Raw genomic sequence first — 7909 nt, 5'->3', positions numbered from 1 at the left:
TAAATAAGTTCAACTGTCATGATTACAAGGCTGCATCAACTCCAATGGACACCAAAGAAAAGATGATAGCTGATGAAAAAGGGGGAGCCAGTTGATGAACATGAATACAGAGCCAAGATTGGATCACTGATGTATCTGACTGCAACAAGACCAGATATCATGTTTGCTGTGTGTGTATGTGCTAGGTTCCAATCAAATCCAAAAGTCTCCCACATGAATGTTGTGAAAAGAATATTCAGATATTTGAAGGGAAGATCAGACTTAGGGATTTGGTATCCAAAGAACCAATCCTTTGATCTGATTGCATACACAGATAGTGATTATGATGGATGCAATATGAGTAGAAAGTCAACATCAGGGGGATGCCAGTTTTTAGGTGAAAGGCTAGTGTCATGGCAATGCAATAAACAGACAACAGTGTCAATCTCCACTGCAGAAGCTGAATATGTTGCTGCATTTACCTGCTGTGCACAAGTTCTCTGGATTCAGAATCAGATGCTGGACTATGGTTTGAGCTTTCTAAACACCCCTATTCTGATTGATAATACAGCTGCATATTTTACTATTAAGAATCCTATGCAACATTCTAAGACTAAGCATATTAAAATCAGACATCACTTCATCAGAGATTGTAGTGAAAATTTGATTGAAATGCAAAGAGTTGATACAAGTGATAATCTGGCTGACCTATTCACCAAACCACTTGATAGAACCAGGTTCAACTTTCTGTTGAAAGCCCTGAGGATGATCAACTCTGATGAAATCTGATTAAGGATGTGTGCTTAGTTGTGTACCTCTATGAGCTACTTGAATATTTTAAAAGAGGTCACACATACTGAATATGTTGCTGAATATGTTGTTTAATATGTTTTGATTATGTCACTGCTTTGATGTTAACTGATAGGTACTTGAGTGACTACTTGTGCAATTTGGTTGATTTTGATGATAATACTTGACTATCTTGTTAACTGATCTGATGTTATGATAAGTAATTAGATCTGTTTAGGTGAGATTAATTGCTTATATAATGTCATGAGTAATCACATGTTTATGATTACTTGAATATGATCCTAATATGATCTTCTGAAGTTGTTAAGGTAGAATAGACATTGAATGAGATTACAGTCTGTTTTTTCTTAATGATGATAGAATGATTAAGATTTGAGTATGAGATGCAACTGTTTGTGTCAAAATGTGTTTTATGTCAAAATTATGTGATTCAATGAAATTTTTAATGAATTTTGCATAAATACTAGATTTTGGTCAAAACATGAGCAAGTTGATTAATGGTGTAGAGATATGATAAGATTATTCAGTTCAAGCTTTTAAGAAGCTTAAAAGAAGGATTTTTAATGGGAAAGATCTCAAACAGTTGTTTTTGCTGAAAATTATGTCATTTGCCCAGTTGAAAGGACATGCACTTGTGTATGTTTGGTCCTTAAATCTCTATAGATTCAAAGGATAGCCATTGACCTGAAAACTGAATGCATTTGGGGCAATTATGACTTGTTTCTTATTCCTTCACTTAAAACTATGTCAATAACTCTGACTTTGACAGGACATATATTCACATGTATGTTTGGTCCTGTTGATCACTTTTGGTCAATACAGGATAGCCATTAACCTGACAATGAAGAGGTATTGGGGTGATTGAATATTAAACTGTATATTTAGGAAATGATAGTACATTGACTACTTGGCTGATCATATAGAATTAATAGGCTAAAAAGGCCTTAGTATAGTCATTAACATGTATGGTTGCTTTCCCATGATGATGTAAAATTTAAGGTGATATAAACATAATGAATATGCTAATCTTTATGTGGAGATGCATAGTTGTTTTGCATGTCTCAAGATAGATCTCTCCGAATGATATGGCAGAAAAGTGATTACCCAGTCATACACATGCCTGTTGTTATTTGATCAACCAAAATGAAACATTTTTTTAAATATGACAAAGAACATGCTTTAAGAAAATTTGAGAAAATATCAAAAACAAGGGGAAGAATGAATAAATCAACCAAAAGTTGATAAATGTTTTAAATATTTTATAAAACAAGAGGGTTACAACAAGAACTACAAAGATGTTGGCAAAATCTATCTCATCTTGAATGAAAGGCATGTTGCTAACTGTAAGTCCAACGTTCAACCTTTATACATGTTTGAATATAAAAAGTCCAAAAATACAATAAGTTCTGTCATAAGAAACTTTTTTTGACCAAATACAGGAGGTTGGAGTCAAATTGGGGTGATCTGGGGAAAGCCAAATAAGCTTTGAGAAGAGATATGAGGCATCATAGCACAGTGTTGACCATTATTGCATTATGCTCAAATTGAACCTTAATCATATCACTAAAGAGATGAAAATCATGCTAAGTTTATTCCTGCTGTTAACCTATCTAAGTTGTCATAATAATGCTGAGAGTGAAGTAATGAAATAGCTACTTAGTCAATATGATCCCATTCCTGAGATCTTTTCAGTTTATAAAAGAAATTGTTTTGAAATGAAGTATAACTGAAATTTGATCTCTTAATGCACCATTTGCTCTTAAACTATGTTCTGAAATGATACATAACTTAGAAATGTCTTTGAAAAGTGGTTTAAGTCAAAAAGTGTTGCATTTTGCCTAAAATAGGCTGAATATGTAAGTTCGAGTAAGGTTTGATGATTTCTAATCCTTCTCGAGCACAAACTGTTTGAATATGTATTTTCGGGTAAGGTTATTGAATTATAACCTTTCCGAGTACAGAACAGTTGATTATGTGTGAATATGTTGTTTCGGGTAAGGTTTGACAACTTTCAACCTTTCCGAATAAGCTTAGTCATTTTTGACTAACATTATGATTTTTTGGCATGCTTTGAAATGTTTGCACTATTGCACTCACTTTCCGAGCAAGCTTGAAGTCTTGAGATGATTATGTGTTGAAATAGCTAACTGTTAACAAGAAATTCTTGTTTCGAGTAAGCTATGCATGTTATATGTTAGCTTCGAGTAAGCTATGCATGTAATATGCTGATTGTGTTGTCAAGCAAACTTTGTGCACTTAAGTGAGTGTACCGAGTAAGCTTTGAGTGAATATGTTGTTAGGAAAGACTTGTTAATCTTTCCGGGCACGCTTAAATGTCACTGTTTAAGTTTGTCATTTTCGGGTATGGTTTGATATAATAAGTTCCCTCGAGCAAGGGCATACCTGATGTCTGAATGTGTTTATCCTAGCTAGCATTATGCTAACTTAGGATTTTCGAGCAAGCTCTATGAAATTTTAGACTATAGCACACGTAAATGTTTGTGTTTAATTTCATGTCGAGCATGCTCTTTGATATGTTTGTATATGATTTATTTGAAATTACAAGTGTTTTCGGGCAAACTTCGTTTACCGAGCACACTTTATATTTCGGGTACACTTGTGTTCCTTTTATATACTTGGTAATTTTCAAAACCCAACTTTCCGAGTACACTGTCTGCTAGAATTTGGTTTCGAGCACACTTTGTACTATATGAAAGTTATTCGAGTATACTTAGCACAAGATTATTGTCTGAGCACACTTTACATTTGAAAGAATGCTCGAGCACAATTTTCATACAAGCATACTTGAATGAATGCATTGATTGAATATGTGAGTTAGTATGATAAAATTGTTTAGACTCATACTTGAATGAATACGTTGTTTGAATATGTTAATGATTGTGATTTTTAGGGTTCATGCTAGATAAGTTTTAATTTGAATTTGAGAAATTTTTGGAGGATCTTAATTGATTCTTAGTAAGAATGTTTATTTGATAACTATATTTGATTATTTGTCTTGCGATTTATTTCTCAAGAAATCAAGTATTTCGGGTAAGCTTTCTTCATTATATCTTAAACTTTAAATTAATTTACTTGATCGAGCAAGGTTTAAATAGAGAAGTATTCGGGCAAACTTTATATTCAAAATGAATATTTTTCGAGTAAAGTTTGACCGAGTAAGGTTTGTTAGTGGAAGAGGACCGAGTAGACTGTGGATTAATTAATTTTCCGAGTAAGGTCTTATGATTTTAAATGAGATTAAATGTTTTTAATATATCAAGTGGATAATGTTACTGGTTGACAGCTAGTAATTCACAAGAAGACAAAAAACATTTAAAACCCACTTTCAAAATGTATAAAAGAGGGACTTAGGCAAATTTCTTCTACATTATTTCCCTCTATCTCTCTCCTTCCACTGCAAATCTCTCTTACTAAGAAAATTAACTGACTTATCGAATTCAAGATTAATCCAAACCTTAATTTTTATCAGCCACTTATTTCCGACTCGGTAAGCATGCAATTTTATGTTTTCCGATTACGATTAGATTGTGATTGTGACTTGATTATGTATTCGAGTACTAACACTCTGTTTATGTGTTTAGGTTATTAATTTGTCGAAGAACAGGTTCTTGAAGATTTTTATCTTTCTTCTTCATTTTTATAACTTGAAATTGTCTAAAGTTTTATACTTTAGGTCTAATTTCACTTTGAATATGTTTGTTTATGTTTTACAGATATGGCAGACAACGAGCCGAAGTATGTGTTTGAGCCAAAGCACAATATGTGCGCACTACTTCAAGTAACACCAGAGAATGAACCGATGGCTCGGATGATCCTATGGATGGCACGGTCAAACATTAGCTTTGCACTAACTGAATGCCCGATTATCTACAGAAATCACTCTTTGGATTTCTGGAGATCAGCAGAGCTTGTTGAAGACGGTAATGAAAGACGAATCGAGGCGACCGTGGCCAGACAAGAGATTCAGATTACTGAAATGATGATAAGAAGGTGTTTAAGACTGAATGACGATGATCACAATCACATCAGCTTCGATACAAAGCATCTGTTAAAGATTTTCAGAGAAACAATGGGGTATCAAGGAAATGTTCATGAGGGACAGTTTCAGAAGGGTTTATTTCCGATGCTGTACAGATTTCTGATTCACCACATTATTCATAGATTTGCTCCAAGAAAGGGATCATGGACTCTGATGAGCCTTGATCTAGCAAATGCCACCGTTGGTACAATTTTTTATCTGCCATTTAATTTTTCCAAGATGATTTTTGATGGGCTAGTGGGGAATCTAAAGAAACCAGAAAGCAAAAGATTTTTACAGTACCTGAGATTCCTGCAGATCATATTTAATAGCACACTGCATGATTTACCAACAATTGGAACCACCCACAAACTGCAAGATCCCGATGCATACAAGAGAATAAAGAATCCTGGTGTTTCTAACAATTTTGATGCAAGTATTTCATTGGAAATTCTGCCATGGTTGTTAAACCATGATTTGGCTGTTATGCCTGTACCTAAGCTGAGCTCAGAGGAGGAAGAAGGGAGTGATAATGAGAGTGCTGGAGGAGACTCTGATGATGATGAAGATGGAAATGATGGGGGAGATGGTCTGGATATGGAGATTATGGCACAAGTACAGGGGGAGCAACATGAAGAACTTGAACAACCTATCCCTACACTACCACAATCACCACAACATACTTCACCACATCAAACACCACCTCAATCTTTCAACTTAGAACAACCAGAAACCTCCACACAACACACACAATCCCTATCCATCACTGAACAACCCAATTATGAACCATTACCTACAACCCCACCCTCAAGCCAACAAGAAAACACACTTCAAAGAAATATTAAACTAATGTTGGAGAATGATGAGCTAAAGAGGAGAGTTGAGGAGGTTAGGGATGAAAATGCTGAGTTGAGTAGAAAGAATGAAGAGCTGACAAATGAAAATGAAATATTGTTGAAAAAGCTAGCTGAGGCTGAACTGATGATTCAAACCCTGGTGCAGGAGGTTGAGAAGACCTCAGCTGCCCCAAAACAGGGGGAGAATATGGATCAAGAGACTGATGCTGAAAGTGCTGAAAATATTGATGGTTTGATGAGGATCATGAATGAATATGATGAAAATGATGAATCTGTAATGAATGTGAATGATGATGTTGAGAATGTGCTGACAGAAGAGTTAACTGAGATTATTGATGAAGAACTGACTGTTGAGAATGTGAATGTGAATGCTGCTACTGAGGAACTAGAATACACTGAGCCAATTGATGATCAAGAAGCTAGTTCCAAGAGAGTAGAGCATGACTCTGAATTAGAAGACTTATTCAAAGAGATTGATGAGTTTGAAAGTGATGAACAAGAGAATGAAGAACAGGTGACGAGAAGAAAAGAAAAGGGTAAAATGATAGCAACAGAGGATGAGCCTGCTGTATATGTTGAGAAAGATGTATCCTTTGTTGATACTACTGCTGCTGCTGCTGCTCTTGCTGAGAGAGAAAGACTGATTAAAGAGTCAATGGAAAGGGAAGCAATTGCCCATTCCTTGACTGAAGAAGAGTTGGCACAACAGGACCTATTGATCAATGAAGCCAATGTAGCAAAAGAAATATTTCAAGATGTGGCAGATCAAGAGGTTATTGAAATACTGGTGAATATGAACAAAACTCAAGAGGTTGATGACTCTTTGAGAAAGGTGGTTAACAAGTTTCAAGAGCAACAAGAGCAGACTGCTGAACCATCAACCAATCTTCACACTGACATGATTATACCTGAAGATATTGGGGAGTCAATTGCATCTGAAGCTGCTAAGAAATGGGTTGATCAAGTAAAAGAAGACATGAAAAAGAACCCTGCTAGTAACTGGGGAGAAAGAAGATATGAAAAGACCTATCAAAGAAGAAAGAAATCTGCTGAACAGACTGTTGATGAACCAATCAGGGCAATCCCCTTGAAAACACTGAAACCAGGAGAAAAATTACCAGGGGTTCCTGATGTTGATGTCCCTGAGGTTGAGGTTCATGATATTGATATTGCTGAACCAGAGCATCCTGCCTCTGATGAACCAAAGATAGATGCCATGAATGATCTATCAGATGATGGGGAGGATGACTCTGAGGAGTCTGATGGAAAGGGTGATGATCACCCTGATCAAGGAGGTGAGAAAGTTGACACAAGCTCTAATGCTGAGACCCCTCAAGCTGAAATGACTTATATTCAAAGGGGCATAATTGAAATAAATGCAGAGGAAGTCCTAAAGAAGGTTGAGAAAAGAAAGAAAAACACTGAGCACTATAAAATCTTTTTGAAGGTTAGAGGGTATCCTGAAGCTGCTTTAGAAAGATACACTGTTGATCAAATTGAAGATCTGTATAAAAGTGAGAAAGAGATAGTGTCAGAAAAATTTGTTAAAAAGGATGACAGGGTTGAGCTGGAAGAATTAAAGAAAAAGTATGATGGAATGCGTGGTTATCTGATTGAGAAAGGGATAAAGCCTGAAGTTGTGAGAAACTTAAGCAAAGAGGCAGTATTTGACCAATATTCCAAATTGAAACAGAAAGAGATGAAAAGGGTCTATACTGAGAGCTCAATTATGAAAGAAACTGATGATGAGCCACCTGTGAAAAGAAGAAGAATCAGGACTGTGAGTGAGAAAGAGAAGGAACTAGAGAAAATTGCTGAAACTCCTATCCCTCAGCCAGAACAGCCTGAGCCTGAGTCTGATGAAGAGAAGTTCTTGCCATGGGAAAATGAGGAAATGATAAACATCCTCAGGAACATAATGATACATCAAAGAGGCATGACTGAAGCTGATTTCAATGCCCTGGAAAAGGTTGATCTGAAAGACTTATTTTATATCCAGAAGGCAGAATGGGAAAAGGCCTTAAAGGAGGGTGAAAACCCTAGGTATTATGCAGATGGCAGGTTTGTACCAGCAAGATCAGCAAATACAGTAGGGATGGCAAAGATGTTAAATGAGCTTCACAAGCATGGGGTGAATGTGAGAGAGCTTGAAAATTTACCAACTGAAATGGTGGAGGCCACATACAGAAAATTCTTTAATTTGGGTCCTGAAAAGCCAAGAAAG

Source organism: Bidens hawaiensis, unplaced genomic scaffold (assembly GCF_021521415.1).
Source record: "Bidens hawaiensis isolate Kalapana, Puna unplaced genomic scaffold, B.hawaiensis_p1.1 tig00021377_1, whole genome shotgun sequence".
NCBI lineage: Eukaryota > Viridiplantae > Streptophyta > Magnoliopsida > Asterales > Asteraceae > Bidens > Bidens hawaiensis.
This window is presented reverse-complemented; position numbering follows the sequence as displayed.